The sequence below is a fragment of the Phalaenopsis equestris genome, unplaced genomic scaffold (assembly GCF_001263595.1).
Source record: "Phalaenopsis equestris unplaced genomic scaffold, ASM126359v1 Scaffold228766, whole genome shotgun sequence".
NCBI classification, from domain to species: domain Eukaryota; kingdom Viridiplantae; phylum Streptophyta; class Magnoliopsida; order Asparagales; family Orchidaceae; genus Phalaenopsis; species Phalaenopsis equestris.
In genome coordinates this window covers 21,784-48,972 of record NW_018246740.1, presented here as the reverse complement: position 1 = coordinate 48,972, position 27,189 = coordinate 21,784, and positions in this window count along the sequence as shown.

Here is a 27,189-nt window from a genome sequence, read left to right as displayed (position 1 = left end):
ATGAGTTAGATTTGGAGAGAAGTTTCAGGAGGATGATGAATCAAAAAAGACTACATGAATTTAATGTAGGAATGGTGGATCAAGGATCTAATGAATATTCAGATGTGAATTATAATGCTAGTAGCTTTGAAAGTGTAAACCCCAAGGGAGTGGTTAATTTTCAAGAAGATATGCTTGCTATCTTAATTTGTCAGGTTACAAGTATTGAAAGGAAGTTAGATCAATACATAGAAAGTTATCCTCAAGGACCCCCAGTTATTAAGGAAATTTTTTTGGGACAACTGATTGAGCCGAACTTTTTTGAAACTAGCAATGAGATATATAATTCTTATTCTGATTATTACAATTTAGGTTGGGAAAATCTTTTGAATTTTAACAAGAATAATAACATTGGAGGAGAAGGCCAATTTTGGGAAAATAATCAATTTAATCGAACATGTAGTTGGAATAATCATGATTAATATGATGTTGAACTTCTCTTTCCCTCATAATTTTAACTTCAACCCATACAATGAGGAGAAGGAGTCATTGTTAGAAGAGAATTTGATTCAATTGGGAGGATTGCAGGAAAGTCAAAAAAGTGAGATGGAAAATCAAGTGGTCACAACAAGGAATATATAAAACCAACTGTGGTAAATTATTAAAGCAATTAACGGTTACCTCCCCTAAGATTTTACCTAGTGACCCTTAGATAAACCTTAAGGAGATGAATGATGAGCAGTTTAAAATTATCGAACTAATAGTTAGAAGAGAGTTTAAGGATATGTTTCAAAACAACTTCCAGTTGAAGATGAGGATAAGGATATTTAAAGACCAATGAAAAAAATTCCTAAGGATCAACTAAGATAATTATAGAAAGACCATCTCCACCATTTACTCAGTACCAAAAGGAAGAATTGAAAGATAATCTTGAATAGAAGAGTAACCAAAAAGAATTTAATCCAGAATCTAAACGATCTAAACTTTTGGAGATCTTGAAGTATCATATAAAGATCCATTTCTTATAAATTTTAAGGATAATATTAATTTGAAAATTGATAAAATCAGTAGAAGAATATTGGATCTTGAAAGAAATATGAGGAACAATGATATGAATCAATCTAAAAACGAAGAACTGAAAGAAAAACATAAATTTGAGGAAATTTTAGGAATCCATGGCTCTAGAAAAATTTGGTGATTGACCAAGGGTTACTTAAATGAAATTTTGATCCTAGTGGAATCATTTGTCATGTTGGTGACATTAAACCAAGCCCTTTATGGGAGGCAACCCATAATTATCAGTGTGGTTTTATTTAATATGCTAAAGATTCATCATTCTTAGTGTTACATTATGTTTTCTTTAGTGTGGATTGATCAATTTGATTGATGATTGGTGGATGTTTGGATTTTTAGTGGTTTAATTTGATTTTTTTATGTCATGAGGGGGGTGATTTCTTAACTTCTTATTATGACAAAACTTATATGTTCTCTTGTAGTAGTTGGATTGACGAGTCCACTACGACTCAAGTCACACCTGGACTTGAGCTTTACAAGAGACATCATGAATTTTAACTATGATAGTTTCATCTCAATTTTGTTACTTCCTTTCACTCACTTCATTTTCATTTGGTAGGAGTTGTGAACCTACTTGATAAGCAACATGTGGATGATCTTACCCTAGCCCTATAATTGTTAGAGGTGCTTAATTAAAGGGATATGGTGCTGTTTGGATTTGGTGCTCGAGAGCCAACATACCAGGATTAATCGTAACTAGGGGATTAGACTTTATAAAAAGATTTTAAAGTACCCAATAAATTAGTGTAATGAGTCTGTTAGAAATTGAAAGTAAGTTAGTGAGATGTGATGAGTTAATGAAAGAATTGACCTCATTTATCTTTTGTGTTTGATTTTGTGTTACAACTTTACATAAGACTTGAAGAACATATTTATATTCCTATGTTGTTACCTATTATGTGAGTTAAAATTTTATTTAGTTAATTTTATTCTTGCATGTTTAGTTTAGATTTACTTTATACTAAACGATTTCTATCCTAATTAATTATTATAGATGTTTCTGATAGGCATGTGTGATAGATAGAATCGCTGAACTATTTTCTTCTAGCTTATATTTTCTGTATTGAATGTTATACATGTTTAAAATCAAATTTGGGGGTAGGAAAAAAAAATTTTAAGTTAGAATACTTCCTTTTAGATTACTATTATTGCAAGCATGTTTTATTATGCTTGATTTACTTTCTCAAACAGTCATTCAATCTTAGTTATGCATTAATATAAATTTGATGGAATGTTGTAGTAGCGAGCGATTCAACTTTTACTTTTTCTTCCTACTACATTTTATGGAGTAGATAATAAAATATTTAACAATTTAAGTTTGGGCGAGGAAGAAAAATAAATTTCAAAGTTAAGCATTATTTGTCCTCAAAGAAACTAAAAATTAATTCTATTTTGATTTTTTTTACGTGGAGTTATCTTAAGATTATTAAAATTTTAAGCAGGAAAATAAAATAAGAAAGCTTAGTAAGGACTTTAATAAAAAGGATGAAACTAAAGTTAAGATATTTAGTAGAGAATAGTAGGAAAATGATTTTATAATTTATAATGGAAAAAATTAAAATTTTGAAAAATTATGGATTTTTAGAATACTAATTTTTAAAGAATTCACACTCTATTAAATTTTATTTTTCCTAGTACTACATTTCAAGTTAAGGAAAGAAAATAAGTTTTTAACTTTAGAAAAGGGATAGTGAAATTCAAAATCACTATAGGGCTAATCCAGATTTAGTAATCCTCGACTAGAATAAAAAAAAAGGAAAGAAAATAAAAAGAAAATAAAAAGAAAAAGAAAAAGAAAAAAAAAGAAAGAAAGAAAAAGAAAAATATGAAAAAAGGATGAAAAGTTTGAGGATTCAGACCTAATTAAAAATTGATTTTACTTGAATCTTTCTAAGGAAGAAAACTTAGGATCAATCCTAAGCTTAATTTCAGAAAGTATTATTAAAATTATATTTTCTATATGTCATAAATTTTGAAATTAATATTTCTCTAAGAATGAAAAGTTTGGAAAAATTTCAATTATTTCTGAATTAAAAAGAAAATTAGGATTTCTGTAGTTTAATACTAAATATTCTGATACTTTAGAAGTCATCTAAATTACTGTAAATTCTTCTAAGTTAGACTATAACATTTTTAGAACAAAAATTTAGTACATCTTAAAAAAACCGACTAACAGAAATCAACAAATTTTTAAAGTTGTTGTGTTACATGAGAATAATTAATGTTTAAGTTTGGGGGAATTGATGCACCTAAAAATTACTTATTTTAAAAGTACATTTCATGCTCATTTTATGCACATTTTTAATGATAATACACTTTAAAGGAAGCGAAAATGGAGCAACTTGAAGTAAAAACGAGCAAGAAAAAAATTATGACCTGACACATTTCGATAAGTCTTTCTATGTTTAATCTCATTCACAATTATCACATGTTTTTGAATGAAATTACACTTTAAAGAAAGATTTTTTTCATGCTTATCTTGTAGGTATATCTATTAAGAGCAAAACAAAACTAAAACGGAGCTGAAACAGAGCCAAACAAAGTGAAATAGTGAAGCTACTGTAGGGTGGCGCCAGAGGAGCTAGAATCTAGAGAAAAGGCGCTAGAATGGTGCCAAAAGCGCCAAAATTCATGGAATTGGTGCCATAGGCACCAAGAAACAGGGTTGGAGGCGCCAGTGATGGGTTTTGACGTTTTTTTTGTGGTTTTTGACTATTTTGATATGAACTAGAAGGCTCTAAGTGAATCAAACGCCCTATTAGTGGTTCAATGAATCTAAACACTTAGGAAAGGCTCTTGAATGAAGAGATATGTCTTTTGGATGAAGAGATTTGTCTCTTGGAATGAAAGGATGTCTCTTTTAGAAAAAAAGATGAATTTTGTATCTCTTTAAAATAAAGTGGCTCGAGCCTCTCATGGATGAATGTAAGCATTTGTATGAGTTGAAAATCAAGAGGATGCTTAAAGATCTTATAGTTGGAGTAGAAATGTAGATTTCTTACCTTTTTGGAGAGATTACGAAGGGGATTTTCAGAGAATCTGTTAGGAATTGTACAAGCGTTGCATGGATTAGCGGAAGACTTTATGGGAGAGATCTTCATCTTCTTTTCAAAGAGAAAAGGCTAAGTATTATGTTCTTCATTATCATGTGATTTTGTAAAAACGTATCTAGTGGATTTGCTTTTGATTTAATGAAGTTTTCTGTTGTGTTTTCTTCAAGCTTCGTGAGTAGTTTTTCTTACTCTTTCTTCTTGTTTGGAAATAATGGCTTGAGAAGATTGTGTAGTTATTTTCATTTTACTTTTCTTTTATAATGAGTAGGATTCATGTGTAGGATTTTGGGATGCATGTTAGTATGTGATTTAATTATAAATGTGATGGTTTTTACTTGAACTTCATTTACATTGCTATTTAGGCTTGTTGTAATGTTAAAATTTGTTAAAAAAGATAAGATCCGAAAGGTCTACAATTTATACAATAAAGTAAGAATCACATTCACTTTCATTGATGTGAATGTATTCCATGGGGTTGAGTGCACAAAAATAAGGAAATATCCTTTGATGGTTTGATGGGTGTAGAATTGTAGATTTTTGGGTGACAGCCTAAATTCCTTAATTTGGTTTAGTTGCATGGAAACTAAAGCAAGATTGTTAGCGCTCAAGAGAGGGAGAAATTGGTGCTCTGGAGTGGCAGCCAATATCCTCTCAAACTAACCATAGATTTAGGGACCAAACTTTGGATAAGTCAATGTTCTTTATGAACTCTCGGACGGTAAGGAATAGGATTGATCCTATTTGGCACATACAATATTTAATGTATCTCATTCATATACATAATTTATTTTATAACATAAGAATAGTAGTTTTTAACATCTCAAAATTCTCCAAACCAATTCTTCCCGAAAGGGTTACCTTTAAAATTAATATTTTCTTTTAGGAGTAGGTGTTTGTTGTTTTAAACTTAATACTTACCTTTAGGAATATTTAATACAAAAATCACTTTAATCAACCTTCCCAACTAAGGACAGATAGTAGTAGACTAGATTTAACCTAAGGGATTTCTTACCTCACTTTTATGTGGGATCAATCTTAGGTTTTTAAAGAAAGTTTTATATTACTTGAAGCGATACGTGCACTTACGTAGAACCACCAGTGTGCAAACTATTTTCAATATTTTATAACATTTTAAAATTACTGCGTAATTTTGGGATGGGTCAAGATTTTTAGCAATATTACCGGTGATTTAAATTGACATAAAATACACATAGAAATAACACACATTAGGGGTGCATCAAGGCATTGATACACCAAAATATTATACTACTTTATGTACGTATTTTACGCTTATTTTGGTGATATTGCACTTTAAAGAAGGGTATTTTTATTTTTTTGTTGTGGGTACATCAATTTTATGCATTTGAGACAAAAATTAGCAAAAAGGAGAAAAATTGGAGCTAAAATGGAGATTTTTGTAATCCCGGTGCCGGAGGTGCCATTTCACAAGAGCTAGCGCCAGAGTGGCGCCAGAAGCACCAGAATCCAGAGAAAGTGCAAAGTTCATTAGGAGGCGCCAGAAGAACTAGCATCTAGAGAATAGCGCACATTTTAATAGGTTGGTGCCAGAAATGCTAGAAATGAATTAATATGAAGTAAGTCAATTCGTGATTATTATTGTGTTAGTTTTGAAGGCTTCAAACATTTCAAATGTCCCATGAAGTGGTTCAATGCATCTAGACACTTTGAAATGCTCTCTAATGAAGAGATGAGTCTTTTGGATGAAAGAACATATATCTTGGTGTAAAAAGGTGTGACTTTTTGGGGAGAAATTTGAGGGAACTTTGAATTCTTTTTGAGCTCAAATTAAACAGGAGAGAAGTCTAGACAAGAGAGGGGGGCATGAGAGAGAGAAAGAGGTTTGGGTTTTAGAGAGAAAGGAGGAGAAGGAAGGTGAGAAATTTCTTCTTTATTACACTTCAAAGGGAGAATTGAGTGTGATTGTAAAAAGAGAAATTGCTTAAAGTGAACTTCTAAGGATTTGCTTAGGAAGGAGTTTGAGATAGTTGTGTTCTTTTCTTTCATTGTTTTATAAACTCGTATTTATATATGAAACCTAGCACGAGAACACGGACTTTCTGTCAATAGTGACAACGAGGATTTTGATTACGGTGATTACTTGGAAGAAGATTTCATGGATGTCCATGTGATCGAAACCAGAGCTACCACATCTGTGTGCGAGGCTCAACCTCACACTGAAGAGAACGCCGTAGATGAGCTGCGTAGGGTTATCCTCCTAAGGGATGAGCAAGTGAGTCTACTGGAGAAAAGAATAGAAGAGAAGACTGCAGCTATGACCTCCATGGCTACCATTCAGGGGTAATCACAAGCACCAATATTGGCTTCTTCAGAGATTAATAAGCCAGAAATCATACACATCACAGATGAAAGAAGAGAGGCTACTTTGGCAGAAAAAGATGAACAACCAAAGAAAGATTCTCCGTCAGGTGCCATGTCAGTAAAGGAATTCAAGCAAACAGTTGAACAAGTGCAGGATGTCATAGCCCAATCCAAGGGCGGTGCATCAATTTTGAAGGGTAGACCTTACCCGGAGGAGTTTGATGCCGTGTCTTTCCCCAAGGGTTTTGTGACCCCAAACTTCAAGATATTTGATGGGACTGGAAATCCCAGACAACATATAGCACATTTTCGAGCCAGTTGTGCAAACACAAGGAATAACGAGGCTCTACTCTGTCAGCAATTCATCAACATCTTGTCAGAGATTGCTTTTGACTGGTACGCTGAGTTGCCCAACGGGTCAGTTAAAACATTTTCTGAGTTAGAACAGTTATTTCTGAAAACATTTGTCGGGGCGCAGCATCATGTGTCTATTGGAGAGCTCATGATGGAGAAGAAAAAGCCCAGCAAAACTTTGGTAGACTATATTTTGAGGTGGAGAAACCTTAGGATAAAATCCGAATCTCAGCTAAAGGAAAATCAAGTGATTGAGATTCTACTCAAAAGCATTCATGGGCCAGTAGCTTTTATGTTTAAGGGACTCACCATCAAATCCTTCGAGAAGCTACTCAGTAAAGCCAGCAGTCTTCAAGAAGATATGAAGCTCATGGAGCCACATGAAAAGGATAAGGTGACCAGAGAAGGCTAAGGTTACCAGAGCGTTCGAAAAGAAATCAGGAGTAGTCGCAACTGTCAACAAAAGAAAGTAACTGATAAAGATATATGCAGAAGAACATCGCCAGTCTTTGTCGCAGTACTCTCAAAAACAAATAAGTCAATCCAACTAACGGCTGCCTCATGAGGGATCACCTCGAACAACTCGTAAAAGAATATCCCTGTTAGAGTTACAGAAAGTTGTGTATTCCTTCAAGGATGAAGCTGTATTTAAAAAATTCAAAAGCCTGATGAAGAAACCAGAATTCAAACTACCTGATCCAAAGAAACCCGAAGAGGTGGATGAGAAGAATGAACCAAATTATTGCTCATACCACTAGTAGCTTGGGCACACTATAGATAAGTGTTTCGTCTTTAAGGACTGGCTCGAGAAGAACCACAAGGAAGAGAATATAACAATCCCGAAGGAGTATTTGAGAGAACCTCAAAAAGGTTCCATAAACATGATTTTAGCTGAGCCAATCTCCCTAATTGATCCCTATGCTAGAGTAGATGGATAGAGTACAACTTGGGATGAACTCAAGAAGTTCCTTAATCGAATACAGGATTCATCGAAACAAGCTTCTACAAATACCAAAGAAGAATGGAATGAGGTCTGGAGCAGATTGTCCAAGAAGACACTGAACAAGATATAGTCTACATCAAAACAAGCCTCCATTCAGAGTCTGCAACATATCGAACCCGAGATGAAGGTTTCACCAAAAGATCCATCATCGTCAAGGATAAAGAAAAAGAAAAAATCCATCGTGAAAATTGATAGCACAGAGGGTAGGATAGGGGCTGCCTCTACTAGATTGGTTGTCTCGGATTTGGGGAAGAAAATCTTCAAATCCTTAAACCCTTGACTTTGTATGATTATCTTTTTGTCCCTTTGGGGCCTTATGAATATAATGATTGTGATTTCGGCTACATTTTGACTATTTCTGGTGATAATGTAACTGATTATGACTGATCTAGTTGCTATCTCAATTCCCAAAATGATCCTCAAATTGTACTCAAATCTGATGAACTCGTTGTAAAGTCCAAAGTAGACGGAGAGGAAAAGACACCGAAAGATATCTCAAGAAGAAGAAATCACGGAAGTTGACTTAAGGAGTGGAAAAGTGTTACCACCAAGAACAGCTCCAACAAATAAATGATAACAGATGATGACTCGAGAAGAGATACCCCCACCTCCTCCGATGGAAAAACCACATAAGCAAGATAAAATTGGAAGATCCTACAAAATAGACTGCACATGCTAGCTCATTGCCTGCCGGACAAGGAATCTATGACGCTCTGATCCTGTAAAAGGAGATGAGAGAATGTCTCATTACAGTTTTTCTTGATCCAAAAATTTTCTTAGCTCAGTTGGCTAGCACACCCTCAGATGAAGTTTGCTCGTTGAGAGAACAGTCAGGGGTAACATTCACAGATTAAGACTTGCTGCTCGGTACCACCGACCACAACCGTACATCTCCGTCAGTATTGGCAAATTTGTGTTATCTAGAGTTTTAGTGGATCTTGGAGCATCTCTTAACTTGATGAGCCTACGAACATTGGCCTATTTGGATATTGAAGCTCAAGAGCTCATGGCCGATAAAATGATGTTAAGAGGATTCAACCAAAAGGGAGAAAGAGCCTTTGGATCAATTACATTACTTATGAAGGTTGGAGAACACGTAACAACTATTAAATTTCATATCATCGACACCGAGACTTCTTTTAACGCTCTACTAGGTCAACTATGGATTCATGAGCACAATATGGTTCCATCATTTCTACACCAGCGCATCAAATATCACAAAGATGGTCAAGAAAATTGCATCAAGGGAGACCTACAACCATTTTCAGTGCACGAAGTTGGTATCCACGAAGATGCTGCCTACTATGTTCCTCTAAAGAAGACTGTCCTCTCGCGTGAGATTTTGACAAACAAAGATGAAAATTCAGAAGAATCACAAAAAGGAGGCCATACAACTCTGCTTCAACTACCTTCTACCACTCCCTTACAACGAGTTGGTGGAGGTTGTTCTAGTTCACACACCCGAGGTCGAGGCCGGGGACGCGGATGAGGAAATATCAGTTTAATTGTTAAATAAACTAGGTCAACCATCAACATTGGTGATGAACATAGTTCTGAAAATGAAATAATGATGACAAGATAGAAAAGACCTCAATACGAGACATCCCTAGAAGATACAGAGAAGAATGAATATGAAACAATGCATGATCAGATAAACCACTATGTGAATACTATGAACCTTACTCCGATTCTCCTACAAAAGGCCGAGAGTTTAGAGGTCAAGGAAGTCCGTAGTGTTGGTTCAAAGCCGATCAAGCTTGAAAAACATGTAAATTTGGATGTTGATTCTAATAAATTAATGGAATTGCCTTTTGGTTACTTCTGGCCTTGTGTTCAAAAGTTAATTCAACAGGGACACTTACCAGAAAAAATGCCAAAAGATAAATTTCAACTTTTGAAAAACTATGGAATGCTAAAAATCGAACTCCCGATTCGAAAGAAGGTCTCGGATTTGGTGCAGTTGGACCAGTCGATGATTCTAAATTTTGCATTGTTGTTACTAGTGTGTAGAAGAGGATTACCTCGATCTAAAGGATGACTCTACTGATCAACCAATAGAAGATGCTCTGCCAGAATTTGAGGAGAAAATTAAATCTACTATTGATGAATTGAAAGAGATTAACCTCGGGACTGAAGAACTACCCTAGCCTACATTAATAAGTTCTCTGCTTAATGATGAAGTATCTGCAGCATTGGTCAAACTATTAACAAAATTCAAAGATTGCTTCGCATGGAGCTACGATGAAATGCCAAGACTGTCAACAGAAATTGTAATCCATAAACTTGGGGTGGACAAGAATATAACCCCAGTAAAATAGGCTCCCAGGAGAATGCGCCTTGAAATACAACAACAATTCATCGCCGAAGTGAAAAAGTTGATAAACGCCAACTTTGTTAAAGAAGAGCAATAACCCACCTAGTTGGCCAATATTGTACATGTTAAGAAGAAAAATGGACAAATCCGTGTTTGTGTTGATTTCAGAGATTTGAACAAGGCATATCCAAAAGATGAGTTTCCACTACCTATACCAGAGATGATGGTGGATATCGCTTCAACACATGAAATTTTCTCCTTCATTGACGAATCATCAAGATACAACCAAATCAAGATGACTCCCGTTGATGCAGCACTTACCAATTTCAGAACACTGATTAAAATTTTCAGCTACACAGTGATGTCGTTCGGCCTAAAGAAAGCCGGAGCAACATATCAACGTGCAATGATGAAGATTTTTTACGACCTCGTTCACAATCAAGTAGAATGCTATGTGGATGATCTGGTCATCAAATGTAAACGATAAATAGACCATTTGTACGATTTGAGGATCGCATTTGAAAGGTTACGACGATATGACCTTAAAATGAATCCCTTAAAGTGCGCCTTTGGCATTATAAAGTGCGCCTAGTGCGCCTTTGGCATTACCTCCAAGAAATTTTTAGGATTCGTTGTCCGTCATCGGGGAATCAAGATCGACCCAGATAAGATTAAAGCTATCTTGTAAATGCCTCCCCTAAGACCTTGAAACAGAAACCTTAAACCAATTACGTTCCTTTCAGGGAAAGTTTGCATATCTGAGACGCTTTATTTTTAACCTATCAGGTATGTGTGGGCCTTTCTCGGCATTAATTAAAAAGGATGCCAAATTTATTTGGGAAGAGAAATTCTAACGGGCCTTTGAGGACGTCAAACAATATTTAATTAAAAAGTCTAAAAATTAAATTATTTTCCATAAGTCATATTTTTTATGTAGTAGAGAAGTTACTTGAGGACAAGTAACATGTAAGTGTGGGTGATTTTGATACACTGAAAATATATGCATTTTTATACTCATATTTTATACTCATTTTTTGTGATATTGCTCTTTAATGGAAGGTATTTTCTTATGTTTTATTGTAGATTGTTGATTTTTTAGGGCTTAAAGCTAAAAGAAAGCAAAAAAGGATGAAATTTAGAGTTAAAATTAAGTTTTTGAAGAAATGCTCAGTGCCGGCAGCTCCGAGGCCAGCTCCGAGGCCAGCGCCGAAGGCGCAGAACAATTTAATGTTGGAGATTTTACTCAGCGCCGACGGCAACAAAGGCAGTGCAGGCCCCGTTTCTAAAAGTTTCAATGTATTTACATGACTTTTTGAAGAATTTTTGGAGGCACCTCTTGGAGAACCGACCTTGGGCTCTATTTGGGGCCTAATTTGATCAAAAGATTTCCTCCTCTACATTATTCACTCCTCTACATTCATTTTGGGATCCACATCGTTCCATTCCACTACTATATTGGAGTCAATTAGTGATTTTGCTTTCATAGTTTAGAGTTTTTGTGGTGAGATTTAGTGTGAAACTTTCCGTAAGAGTGTTGAAGAAGGAGAAAAGTGAGAGAATTCTTCTTCCCGCATTTCTATGGAAAGGCTACAAAGGATTTGCTTTGAGAAAGAGTTCCAGATAAGTTTGTTTGTTTATTTAGTGTTGTATGAACTTTATTTTATATAGGAAATTTGTGTTTTGTCGTATCTTTCTCATGAAGTCTGAGTAGTTCCCTCTATCTTTCCCCCTACTCTAAGATATGATAAGATGAAGAGATAGAATGAATGTGCCATAATTAAAATATAAAATAAATTGTGATGATTTTTCAACTCCGAACTTAATTTACTTTTCAGTCTGGTCAATTGATTTGTTAAAATATGTTGTGAAACATATGATCCGTGAAATGGAGTATGAGTTCTACAAGAAAGTGAAGATCACATTTGATTTCATGAAGGAGAAATTTGTTAAAAAAATTAAGTGCAAATAAATAGGGAAATATTCTTTGTTGGGTATAAAATTAGAGAATGTTAGGGTGACAAACTAAAATACCTAATTTGGTCTTAGTGTTTAAAAACTAAAGCAAGAGTTAGCCTTTAGGTGAAGGGAAGTGGGAGCTCTAGAGTGGGAGTTGGTATCCTCCTAGCCTAGCCACAAATTTAAGGACTAAACCTAAGATTAGCCAATGATTTTTATGTACTGTATCAGGCTAGAGAATTAAAATTGCTCCAATTTGGCACAATACATATTAAGAACATTTCTCTCATCTCATTTCACTAGAATTTCATTGTAGTGGGAAGTATACTTTTTCTCATAAGAAATCTTCATTACCTAAACATAGTTCTTAGATTAGTATTTAATATTTAAAAGTTGCATTTCCATTTTGCTAATAATTAAGTAATTTAGTTTGGTTAATATCTCGACATTCAAAATTAGTGATAGTGATTTCGTTTGATTTTTTGTAAATTTTCTGTTAAAATTTATAATTGTCAACTTACACCTTCCCCATGGGATCGATATTCCCCATGGGATCGATATTTGGGGAGTCCATTATTACTTGATAACGATAAATATACTTGTGTAGAATCCCATTATTAATTGCCTATAGTTATATATATTTTACACAACTTACTTTTCATATAAGGATCAAGTTTTTGGCACTGTAGAGGTGTCAACTTCATCAATCCTTACACATAAAAATTTGGGATCAGTTTTATTGTCAATGGATTTGCTACTGGACTAGCACATTCATCCACTATTTTCCTACTGTGCAGAGAATCACAAGTACCATATGAGAGTAGGGAAAAATTGCTTCTTCCTTGGAAGCTGATTCATCCATAATTCTATTGGAACTGTATTGGAATGGGTTATGAGAATGATATGAATGTTTTGATGGATTAAGCATCCTAAAATTCATTACTTATTCAGCTTTACCTCAATTCAAACACACTGTTGAAATAAATTAAAAAGATAGAAAAAGGGGTGTAGAATCTTATGCATGCAATTGGGAATACTTCTGAAATGTATGATTAAATGGATTGGAGACTAAAATAACATTTTGAATATACTGGTCGTATTGAATATGTTCTGGTACATATATTCAAGAAACATTCTTGGATAGGGGAGGATTCAACTTATGAGTTTCCTTATTAACCCTTCTACAACTTGTGTGTGCACTACTAATCTATGAGAGATATTCAGGAGGACGAGAGTGAAGAAGAAGTTGGAACTTAATCTATGCAAGGAACGTTTTGTTTAGTACTGCTTGGTTTAGTTGTTTTATTATGTTAGATTGCATTTACTTTTATTGTTGAACTCTATCTATGTTTGAGTTTGGTATTTTGATGTTTAGATTTTGGTATTATGAATTTAGTTTGCTTTGGGCATTGAATTAGAAGTTTGTTGGCTTGAAAAATGTTAGTATGTACTAGCACGGATTTTATATATATAAGTAAGTTGTTTTGTTGTTTGTGAAAATTTGGTGATAGAGTAATGTATAATTATGATTATAAGAGTTCATTTGAGTTAATTTGAGGTAGACGTAAAACGATGCGCTGCAGACTTCCACATAAAATGAAATCTGGAAAGGTTAAGGCATTGGCGCAAGATGTGCTAAATTGGCACAAGATGCGCCAATTTATAGAGAGTCAGCACATTATGTGCCAAATTTGGCGTAAGATGTGTTAATTCCGAAAAATGCCAGATTGCCTTAAAAATCGCAAAATCGCATAGTAAAACTCCATTTAGAATGCTTGGGTCATCTCCTACCTATCAACCTTGACCTAAGGCTTCACATTGAGCGCGATAGAGAAGATTTCGGAGACCAAAGATCTTAGATTTCATCCTCTCTTGGTAAGAGCTTCACTTTAACTTAAAAAAATTTTCATAATGTACTTTTCGTACATTATGGAAAATCTGAAATTTAGGATTTTTTATAAAAAACCTTGAAGAAAACTCATGGTGAAAAGTAAAATTTTCTTACCAAATAATCTTACTTTGGGAGTTAGATTTTTGATTTTGTAGTTTATTTGGAATTTATTTGATTTTCATAGAACTTCAAATGGCTCCACGAGTAAGGAGAGGAAGGCCGTCAAATGATTTTGATACAAGAATATTTGTTAATTTCAAGGCCCAACATAGTTGTAACACTGAAATAGAATCAAGAATACTGATCCAGGAACGGGCATTTGGTAACCCGGATGGCGAGATTGAGAGACTGATCATCGTCAGAAATTGGGGACGATTTTGCTACTTCACTACAATAGCCATTCTTCCAATGATTTAGGAGTTTTATGCCAACTTGAGGTGCACTGATGATGATCACATCCTTGTAAAAGGTAAGCATGTTGAATTTTCTGGAGAAAGAATCAATGCCTTTTATGGGTTGAGGAATGTATTTCATGATGAATACGCTACATTCGTGATGACTGATTCATCACTGGATGAAGTGATTGTCTATCTGACTGATGGAATAGGAGAATGGAGAAATAAAAATAATAAGAAATTTAACTTCTTTGCTTATATGTTGACTATTCAATTAAAGGTATGGCACAACTTCATCTCTGTTCAATTACTGCCTACAAACCATCTCGTTGATCTAAAGAAAGATAGGGTTGTATTAAACTATTGCATTCAAAACATGGAAGCAATAGATGTTGGTGCTCTCATAGTTCATCATGCATGGAGCATAGCTAAGAGCTTTATAGCTAGTAGTTTGGATTACCCTGCCCTGATTTTCACTCTGTGTGAGCAATTAGGAGTAGAGTCCCATATAAATGAGGAAAGATTACAACCACAAAATCCTATTCAAAAGCATACGATTCACAGGGTTAAATCATTTGTTGAGACCATGAGTGGAGGTAGTGATAGACCCTCTACATCAGCTGCAAGGGCAACTACTTCTCGTTCAGCATCACTTGAGAACATTATGGACCAACTCATGAATAAACAATTAGATATAGTTAATATTCAGAATCATATTGGAGAAATTAGAGCAAAAAATGCTCAAAACGATGAGTATAAGCAGAGTAGAGTTCAAATTGATATAGCTTTTGAGGAAGCTATGGTTAGATATCCTAGGGGTGAATCCAATGAGGAATTTCCTACTTGCCCCAACTTCACTTCTTATGCTCCTATTCATGATGATGATGATGATGATGAAGAAGAAGAAGAAGAAGAAGATTATGATGATGATGAGGAAGGTGATGAAGATTGATATTTTTACGAGTTTAGTTTGTTTCTTTGGTTGTTTGTTTGGTTGTATGTTGGTGGGTTGTTATGTGGCTAACATTTAAAATTACAATCGTAAATACTTTCAATATGTTGTGAACTTAAAATTGTAATAGTAATTGTTGATATATACTTTTCCTACATTTTCAGTTTTTATTTTTGTTTTTAAGTCTCAGCAAATTCTTTAGAATATATTATGTCTCATTTAATGCTTTAAACCCTATTTGTATTTTTAAAGTTAGTACCTACAATATACTAGAGCCTAATTTCATAGTCAGAAATTCTCTACAGGTTAATTGTTATTTTCATTCATTTACTATTTTTTTTTCACCAACTAAATTTTTTACAAAAAAACATTTTTAAAATTACTTAAAAATTTATGTTTTGGGGAAAGAAATAAAGTTGACTCCGCTTTGCACGACGCCAAAAACTTGATTCGTTATTTTATGAATAAGAAATTGAAATAATTCATGTTAGTATTTTATATAAGTATACGTATCGTTATCCAGTAATACAAGACTTTCTGTTTAAGCCTCAAATATAGATCCCGCAAGGAAGGTTTAAATTTGCAATGGAAATTTAAATTAGGAAATTCACAATCATAAAGAAAATCTACTACTCTAATTTCAAATGTTTAAGGTGCTATCAAAACTAAATTACCAACTACTAACAAAACTGTAAAGCAAAGCTAAACAATAACAACCAAACTATATTTTTTTATGATGAAGTTATCTAATATGAGAAAGCATCTTTCCCACTATAATGTATTTTTTGGTTTAATGAGAGAGATAAATGGTTTCAAAATGTCTTGTGCCAAATATGAGCAATTTTAATTCTCTACCCTTAGTAAAGTGTTATAGAGAATCATTAGCTAATCTTAGGTTTAGTTTCTAATTCTGTGGCTAGGTTGGGAGGATACTGGCTCTCTCTTCGAAGCTCCCACTTCCCTTCCCCTGAAGGCTAACTCTCGCTTTAGTTCGTAAACACTAAGAACAAATTGGGGATTTTAGTCTGTCACTCTTAAATCACTAATTCTTTGCCCAATAATATATATTTTCCTATTTATTTGCACTCAATTCCATGAATAAAACACTCCTTCATGGAATCGAATGTGATCCACAGTTTGTTGCAAAACTCATACTCCATTTCCCGAATATTATGTTTCACAATAGATGTTAACATTTCAATTAGCCAAATTAAAAATTAAATTAAGAACATAGTGAAAAATTATCACAATTTATTTTATATTTCAAAATTGTAACATCTAAATTATCTCTTCATTTCACCATTTCTCATAGTAGGGGAAGACAAAGAAAACTACTCAAACCTCATGGGAAAGATACGATAAAATATGAATGTCATCAATAAAAGAAAGTTTATATAACAATAATAAACAAACACTATTTATCTTTAACCCTTCCTCAAAGTAAATCCCTTATAGCTTCTCTTGAACTCTTTCTCTCTTTACAAGACTCTTGATTCTCTCTTCAAAGATTCACTCTTCAAAGAATTCTCTCTTCAAAGAGGTAGGGAAGAAGAAATCTCTCACTTCTCTCCCTCTCTAATAACTCTTAGGAGAAATCACACTTAGATACACACACTAAAACAATAAAGAAAACTCAATGACACACTAGCCCCTTTTCTATAATCCATTTTTGCTCTAAATAGAGCATAATGTTGATTTTCCAAGAGGTGTATCCAGTAACTCTTCAAAAAGCGTCCAAATTCATCGAATCTTTTAGAAACTCTCCCAGCACTGACATTGGCGTCATCGACGCCTACGATGGCATCATCGGCGCCCGTTGTCTGAATTATTTCTTGTGCTCTCTATTAAATGGCATCTTCGGCGCCCAGTCTGTCGCTGAAGACGCCATTGGCGGTGAGTATTTCTTCCAAAACTCTATTTTGACTCCAAATTTCATCCTTTTTGCTTCTTTTTTTCTTCAAGTGCTAAAATCATCAACATGCAATAAAATATTAAAATTACCTTTTTTTAAAGCACAGTATCACCAAAAATGAGTATAAAATATTGGTCTAAAAATGCATATATTTTTAGCGCATCAGTCAAATTTGATCATCTCTGGGGATGATTCCATTAAGCAAATCATACTATGTCCAAGTGTCCTCCAAGATTCCCAAAGGATTATGAAAAGGTCCTAGGTAATACCCTAGAGATTTCACAGTCCCTCAAATTGTATCGAGCTCATTTTGGTGTTATTATGTTTACTAGGTGGTTCACACAATTCATACCCTTATGCTCAAGGAAATTTGATGTTTTGATTATCCCTTTAAGTGGGGTATATATCATTTGACATTTCACATACAAATTATACGGGTAAAGCCCCTTAGGGATAATTTAGCTTAATTAAAAAAACATAGTCCATTTGATTTTCAAAGATGGGCTTGTAGTGTTTTAAAGAAAAATTAAAATTAATTATAGGTCATTTTCTATGCCTCATTAGACAAGATTTTGATTAAGCCTAATTCACCACTAAGCCCTTAAATCTTAATGGGTAAATTTGTAATTGTTAGAAAATTTTGAATATTTATTTTTTTAATCCTTATCGTATGTCATAAAGTATTTTAAAACCTTTAGTTGGGGTTTCAAGTTAGTGGATTATAATCTTTCAAAGTCAAACCCCTCAGCGTAATATCTTCATATTTAATTATTCTTCCAAATTTCACCAATTTGAAAAATTACAAATTTATCTTTAATGAGACCAAAGTAAGATTGGTTGCTACCATTTATCCCTTTCATATTTCAATCAACAAGACATGTCAATTAAGCTCATTCGTTACCTATTTACCCTTTGGTTAGCCTAAATATTAATTAGGGCTTAAATTCCAAAATTACCCTTTTGGCCTTAAGGCCTTAACACTTCATAATTCATTAAATCAAACTCAAATGACTTTAAAATTTTTCTTTTACCCCACTCATGGATTAATTAAGACATCAGAAGACATAATATGATTTTTCTGAATTTATTTATTTTATAATTATTTTAAATGCAAAAAAGGGATTTTCAATGAAAATTCAATAACTCAAACAAAACAAAGATTTTGTCCGTAAGAAAATTCCTGGAAGTTCAACTAAAATAGAGGACCACTTGGACAAGTATTATTGATTTTTAGATGTTTAATTTAATTATTAGAATTATTTGTTTATTTTGAGTATTAATTAAAAGTAAAATATTATTTAACTGGAAAATTAAATTTTCTATTTTTATTAAATCTCTTTAAGGTCAAGGAACTTAGAGAAATAAGTTTCATATTTTTGGGATTAAAATTTTAATTAGTAGAATTATTTTTGTGGAAAAATAAAGAAAATTCATTTTAAGCTTTTAAAAATTAATATCTTGACATAGAAAATTAGGAAAATTATTTTGATTGGTCCCAAGTGATTAGGAAGCCAAATGTTACATTATAGTATATTTTTTACAATTTGTTAATTTTCATGATTTTAAAATTAAATTTTAATTTTTTAAATACTTAATAATAGCTTAAAAATGAAGTAATTATTTTAATTACACTTTTATTTTTCATGGGTTCCTCTAGTCATAAGGAGCTCCCAAAACCATTTTGGTGATTTTTTTTAGTTATATTTTAATTAGTATAATTATTTCAGTGTCAAAAATGTCATTTCACTTAATTAATCCATTTTAGTGGTCAAATTATTTTCAATTGACTTAAATTTTATGGGAAGCTCCTCCGATATTAGATCATAGTGGAGAATAATTTTTTTGCCACTTACATTTATAATTACTCTAATTTATTTTTATTTCATTTTTAGGGGTGTGTGACAATTAGAATTATTTTTAATGAGTTAAACTAAGTTTATTTTTCTTAGGGTCCTCTGACCACCATGAACCTACCGAAATAAGTTGTCTTTTTTTGGTTAATATTTCAATTATTATATTTGTTTTACCAACATAAGGACCATCAACTTGAAAATTAGAGATCTCTGCCTAGAGATCTCCCCTAACCTCAAAAAAATCACGGAAGATCCCTCATGATAGAGAGGACCAAAGCACCAAAAATCAAGTCATGGTGAAATGTCCATGCAAATGGAGAATCCAAATAATAAATCCACTATTTAATTAATTAAAAATCACACATGCATCAAACAAACATCAAAACATTTCCACATTGTTCTCCTCTGTTTGATGTATTAATTTTATGTGGATTAATTTTATGATTTTTTTACAGTAAGATATGGCTTTTTAAATGTCTTTGAATTAAATAAATCAATTAAATCACTAATTTTCTACTTATCCAGCGTGGTGCCATGAAATCCTCGGCGTCTTCTGGTTCGGCATCGCCAGACATCTCAGCACTGACTTGGCCCACCTTTTCATTCCAGTCCTCCATCCGACTTCATCTCATCCATCCATCCAATACATGCACAATCAGACGGTCCTCCGTCATCATACCCGATGAGCCAAAATCGTGAGTTGTCCAACTTCTATCCTTATTATCTCTCTCGATAGTTAACCAAATCAAGTGCGGTTTTCTCCTATCGACTTCTCTTGATGAGACGAACACATCCATACCATTAATCAAGTACTAAATCAATTTTATAAGCATGGAGGATAAAAATAGGCTTGTTTTAATGGGAGAGTTCAATACCTTTGCTTAAGAGGTGTGGCCTTGATTGGGTGCTTCCAAAAGTTTGAGTTGAGTCTATAGAGCTCCTAGATGAAGCTCTGGGTCATGGTGAAGTGCCTAGGTACTATTTTAACCAAGGCCAATTTTGGGTGTTGAGCAAAGTTTATGCTTGGGTGGTCTGGTGATGGGGCTTTTCTGGGGTGGTGATGGGGCTTTTCTTCTGGGGGATCTTCTTCTCTCACTCAGGAGATGGTGTGGGTGCAATTAATTTGGATTTGGCAGAGTTTTGAAGGATGTCCTATTTCAGGCTCAAATTAGGGTTGAGAAATTAGCTCTGGTTAGTAAGAAAGAGGGTTGGAGGATGTTTGGATTGAACTCAAGAGGTCTTTAAGAAGCTATGGGGACAATTTGGCAAAGTCTCCCAAAGAAACTTCAAGCTCTCCCCTTTTGCTCATGGAGGGTGAGCTTAAAGAGAGGAGGCCATAGTGGCTGCCATGGATGGCTGAGGGCTGAGGTAGCTGAGAGACTATTTAGGACAAGGGAATAAAGGAGAAAGTGTTCAATTGGCTTGGTGCCAGTTGGATGGGTTTAATTTTGAGTTTTGGCTTACGTGGGTCTTTTGGGTTTGCTGACCATGCCCTAAATAGTGGCTGCCAAATCCAGCACCTAAGGCGGTTGCCCGACCATGCTCAGGTCACTCTCCCATTGAGGATGGTTAGTGGTGGACTAATGTGAAACCAATTGGTTTTTTGCATGGGTATAGGTGTTAATTAAAATGGAAATGGGATTGGGTCAACTTTGGTTTAGCGGGGGTTTAGCACAATGGAAATGGTTGGGTGACTCCTCGGGCTGACTAACGCCGGGTGAGCCAGCTGAAATGGTGAGGAGAATTCCCCATCCATTAGATTTGGGCTAAGCACGGGTTTAAGTGATTCATGAGAGTGGTTAAAGAGAATCTTAAGGGAGCTTGAAATTGGCTTGTCCTCTTGCCATTAATAACTTGGTGAGGTGGCAAGGCTCACATGGCGCATCTATGGCTTGAGAATGGCTTCATGGCTTCCCTTTGGCTTGGTGATTTTGCCTGAAAAGGTTTTTTGTAATTTTTAGTAATTTTTAAATGGTGTTTTCATGATTCTAAATGTGGAAGAGGCTAAAGTTACAAATATCATGGTTTATGGTTTGATTTAATTGGATGATGAAATGATTTTGTCATGTGGGCTTTTAATTTCAAGGAATTTAAAATTGGGCTTAGTTTTAATGGGTTGTTGGAAATTGTATGGTCGGCTTGAGTTTGGGCTGAGTTGGATTAAAATTTGGGCCATCCCAATGTTTAATTTGGAGTAAGGATATGTCATGAAGAATTTGGAAAGGGTTTCAAGTGATTTTAAATTAAATTGAAGAGCCAATTTGGGGATTTGGACATAGGGTCAAAATTGGTGCTTTTTGATTTGGGTTGAAATCAGACTTGCAATTAGATCAAATTGGGCTTGTATTTGGTTTCAATTCATATTAGGGTTGTTTTATTTTAGTTTAGAATTAAAATTGGGTAAGATTTTAAGCCAAGATTGAGGCTAATTTGGGGAAAGTGGACCTTTAAGGGCAATTTAGGGCTTTTCATCAAAATTGGTCAGATTGGTCAATTTGAGTCATTCTAATGGTTCAAAGTGGAAATTGGGAATATTTGTGATGATTTTAGAACTTTTTAAATCTTTGAAAATTTTTGGTCATGAGGGGCATTTCAGTCATTTTGGCAAATATGGAGGTATTTTGGGGATTTTAGAATTTTGGTGAATTTTGGTCAACTTAGGTAGTGGAGAATGATTTGAGATAACTTTTGGGCATATTTGGGTATTTTGGGCAATCTTAGGTTTTTCGTCAAAAATTAGGGTTGTAGGGGTATTTTTGTAATTCGGTGATCTTGGGCTAGGATCGACAAGTAAGCCATGAAGCCATGTCAAACCAATAGGCGTCATACATTAGGGTTGTAGGGGTATTTTTGTAATTTGGTGATCTTGGGCTAGGATCGACAAGTAAGCCATGAAGCCATGTCAAACCAATAGGCGTCATACGAGAACTCATTTTGGATGCTCAATATGCTGGTCCTAATCCTCTTAGCCAAGGACTAGGGGTTTGAGTCCACCCATATGAGCTTTCCCAAAGGAGTCAAGAGACCAAATCAAGGGGTCCTAGGGTTTGGTGTTATGAGAAAGTGTAGTGTGTGCAAGCTAGCCTAGCCAAGACCACATCACCAAGGGTTAGTTTTAAGGCTTGACCATCCTCTAGGGAGTTTTAAGGCTTGACCATCCTATGGGGACTCTCCTTGAGCCTACTTACTAAGTGCTAGAGGTCTAAGTGCTAGAGGTCAGGACCAATATGAGGAACTTCAAGTTGAGTAAAGAAGGATTTAGAATTTTTAATGGTGAGGGTTCATTTTTGTAGTCCTCTAAAAATAGTCAACAGGAAAGTCCTATGGCTAGACCCTAGGCTACTAAGGAGGAAACTAGACCTCAACCAAAAGTGAGGTCAACAATACTATGCAAGTATAAGTATTATTATCAAGTAATATAGAACCTTTTGATTAAGCCCCGAATATCAAACCCACAGGGAAAACTACAATATGAACTTTAAAAAATAGGAGAAATTAGATAACAAAATTCTAATTAGCAAAATATTCTTACTTAAACTCAAGATGCTACCATAGGAATGAAAGTTTGATTCTTTTTATGATTTTTGGATAATTGAAAATAAAGTAAGCAACTAACTAATTTAACTCGATATTTGCAGGATGAAGACAATATAAATAAAATATCTTTCTCCTTATCATGAATCAGTAACAAGTATAAGAATTTTGTTGTGGAAGTATTCTAATTTTGCTGTGTCAAATAGGAGCAATAATATTCTTTACCCTTATTAGAGATGCTATAAAGAACATTGACTAATCTATAGTTTGAATGGACTTGAAGACAGGTTAGTTAAGGTAGATATTGGATCTCACTCTAGAGTTCCATATTCTCTCTCCACCTGGAGGAAACACCTCCTATCAAAACCTAAAATTATAAACCAAATTAGGGGTTTTAGCCCGTCACTCTAAAGTCCTCTAATTCTACACCCTTCAAAGTTTATTTCCCAATTTATTTGCACTAAACCCCATGAACTACATTATCATCCATGAAATCAAATGTGATTCTTACCATTTTTTGATAGAGACAATACCATCTCGGATCTTACATGCTCTCACAGCAGGTATTAACATCTTAATTGGCCAAATCAAGAAGTAAATGAAGTACAAGGTTTAAAATCATCACAACTTCATCCAAAATTAAAGACTAATACTTCACACAACTTCCCTCTAATAATTAATCACTTATCATTTTAAGTAAAAAGATAAAGAAAACTACTCACTTGGAGAAAACACAACTACACTTGAGCTTGAAAATAGAAATCATGCACATAAAGGAAAAGTCTAAATTAAAACCAGATGTAGTCACAAAGATAAGACCTTATCTCAAATTCTCTCCACCAAAGACTTGATGTTCCTTTGAATCTCTTCCTTCTCTTACAATCAAAAACAAAAGTTAAAATAAAAAGAATTGTGGCCAGCGATGGGTGGCGGTGGTGACGTATGTGGTGGTTGGCAATGGATTGGTCTGGATGGACTCTCCCTTCCATGGATGATTCAAGTTTTCTTTTATAATTTTACAAGAGGTGCCTTGGTGTCTCTTCAAAATGTGTCTCCATTCAGTGAATCTTCTAGAAGTTGCCAATTTTCAAAAGCCAATATAATGAATTTTTGTGTCCATTAACAATTTCTCATATTTCACGAAGGGTTGCTTCAAACACCTCTTCAAAAATTCATTCAAATTCAATGAATCATCAAATAACTACTTCTAGCGATTAAGAGTGGGGAACCAGAGGCTTAGGTGTGGCTCCCTCTATTTAATAAGCGGGTAAGCGCCAGTCCTGGTCTCTTAGGCACCTCGATTAATTTACGCACCTTCTTCATTTTTTTTCGTCATTTTTCACTCCTTTTATCATTTTCCATCCTTTTGACTGTACCTAAAAGAAAACACACAATTACCTTTTAGTAAAGCACAATGTCTCAAAAATAGGTAAAAAAATGTGTACATAAAAAGACTATATATTTTATGTCTATTCCAAAGCGACAGTGGGATAGTTTTTGTTATTTTACTATCTTTATTGTGATTTGTGTTGTTAGAGAAGACCATTTGAATTTTTCTGATGAATCTAATGATTTTTTTTATGTGAGAGGGCAGTACATGGATATAAGTTCTATTTTGGATCAATAACATCTACAAGCTTTAAAGTCTTCCTACGTGTTTTTATTCTAAATTTCATTCTACTTAAGATGAATTGGTTGAGATTATGCAATTTTTTTATGGTAATGGAGTATGGAAGATTAAGAATGGACGTCGGGTAAGCTTTTCTTTCTTAAAGCTAAATGTTCATTATCGTGCATGGCATTATTTTAGTTCTAGTAGATTGCTTCCTACTAATCACTTTAGTGAGGTAACTCGAGAAAGAGCCCCATTGGACTGTTGCATTCAGATGAAGGAAACAATTGACATTGGCTCTTTGATTTATAAGAATATGCTTATTTCGTCATGGGAGGAACTCCTGGAGGTATGGGGTATCCTGCTCTTATTACCACCATGTGTGTTGAATCTTGAGTAAAATATGAAACTTGGGAAGAAGTTTTACCATATCATAAACATATTGGAAAAATGAATTTGGAGATATATTGAAAACATACTGGAGAAAGATCTAGAATTAGAAGCTCTAATATTCCTTCTACTTCAGCTTCAGCTTCAACTTCTAGACCTTCTACTTTTGGTACAACTTCACTTGATGCAGCAATGGAACAATTATTTATTCAACAAAGAGATATCTTAACATTACAGAGTCAACAAGAAAATTTTAAAAGCCTGTCTTTGTCATAATGATTAGTATATGGAGAGCAGAGTTGATTATGATATTGCTTATAATGAAAGAAATTCTTCAGGGGTGACTATTCGGTAGTATTTCCTACTTACCCCAAATATACACCTTATAAAATTGATTATATGGAGGAGGATTTAAACTTCGGTAACGATGATGATGAAGATGATGATGAAGATGGTGATGATGAGTATTGTTATCTATTTGTTTTGTTGTGTTTTGTTTTTTTTTCATGTTTAGATTTCTTATAGATAGTTTGTTATTCTATGTTTGTTAGAGTTTTTATGTTTAAATTTTCATTTGTATTAAACTGTTAAAGTTATTTTTATTGCACTATAATGTTATATTAGTTTTAATGTTTATCTTTTACTTTAATGTAAATGCTAGAGTAATCTTTTTATTTTCACATGCTAATTTTACTTGTCTTTATTACTCGTGCATGTACTATTCTATTATTTTTAAACTTTATATATTTTCTTTCTACCTGAACTATTTTATTTCAATTAATTAAAAATTTTAGTTTGGGAGAAGGGAGAAAATCTTTTTAAAAAAACCTAAACTATATTGGTTCTTAGAGAACTATATTTTTAAAATTTATTCTAACATAACCTGTGGTATGTTAGGATAAACTAAGATAACTATATTACTAATTTTATAAATGTTATAGAAAACTTAAGTTAAAGTTTTTAATAATAAAGGTTAGTTCTAAAGTTAAAACATTTAGTATGAGAGGATAGATTATGTTTTTACTATTTAAAGTAAAAAAATTGTATTTTTGGAATTGTTAAAAATTTTAGAGTTTTACTTAAAAAAGAAGGAATTGAGACTTTATGAATTTTTTTTAAACCTAATACAATTTGGTCAAAATAAGGAAATGTTGAAAGTTTTTAACTTTTAGAAGATGACAGAGGAGTTCAAAATCATTAAAGGCTATCCAGATAAATTAATCCTCACATGACAAAGAAAGGATTAAAATAGAATGCAAAGAAAAAGAAGAAAAGAAAAGAAAATCAGAAGGAAGAAAAAGAAGACGAAGAGTAAGAATGAAAACAATGTGAGGAGAAGCTTGAGGAGATGTATAACCAAAAATTGGCTCTACTTGAATCATCTTAAAGAGAGGGACTTAGTTACATTTAGAAATTAAGGCTTAAAGTATAAGCCTGCTTACTAATAAAGTTCTCAAGAAGATCATTTTACTGTAACTTTTCTAAGGATTCAAAATATGATTAAATAATAATTATTCTTGAAATAAATAAAAGTCTGAACTCTTAGACTTGAAAACTAGATTTTCTTACATTTAGTTTTAACTTGAGTTATTAAAAATTTTAATAAAGTTTTACTATCATTTCTTTAGAACCAAAACTATGTAAATGTTTAAGTTAAACTCACTACCACAAGTTATAATTTTTACATAGTATAAAGGAGTTACTTGATAACAAGTAACACTTAAGTTTTTGGGAATGATCCACTATTTTTAGTGCATATTTTATGATTATTTTATGCATATTTTTAGTGATATTGCATTTTAAAGGAAGGTATTTTTTATGTTTTTTATTTCAGATACATGGAATGGACATTTGGAGAAAATGTGGGAAAAATGAGCAAAAATGGTGCAATTCATATGGCGTCATAGCGCCGTCCCTCTAGCGCTATAGCACCACAGATGAGTGTAGTGGGCGGTATTATGCTCAGACTAGTGTTATAGCACCAATAACTTCCTTTCTAAATATCTATTGAATTTGACCAAATTTTGAAGGAGTGTTTGAAGTAACCCTTGGTTATTTTTAGAGATTTATTAATATGGACAAAAATTGCACAAAGAGAGTACTTTTTGGCAGCATTTGAAGGCTTTAGGAAGTCTCATTTTTGTGTTTAAGTGTGATTTTATGTGTTTTTTGAGTTGTAAGAGCAGGAGTGCGGAGAATGCTTCAAGGAGACTCCAAAATTTATGTTGGGGAGGAGACATAAGGTACTTTGTATTTATGTTTAAGTTTTTGTTTCTAAGAATTAGATTTCAAAACAAATTTTGTATTTTTGTTTTATTTTCCATGAATTCTGATTAGTTCTCATTATTCTCTTTGCTCTTGGAAATTAACCTTGTGGGATGAGAATGATTTAAATATTTATTTATTACATTAAAAAATTGTGTGACATTTTCACCGATTGTTCATTAACTTTACAAATTGGTCACTTGTGAGGTTAAAATCTATTAAGAAACATAAAGACCCAGGAGGACTATGATTTCACCTAGCTAGAGAGTGTCAAACTTCATTTTGGGCAAAGTGATTGTGATCACCTAAGGA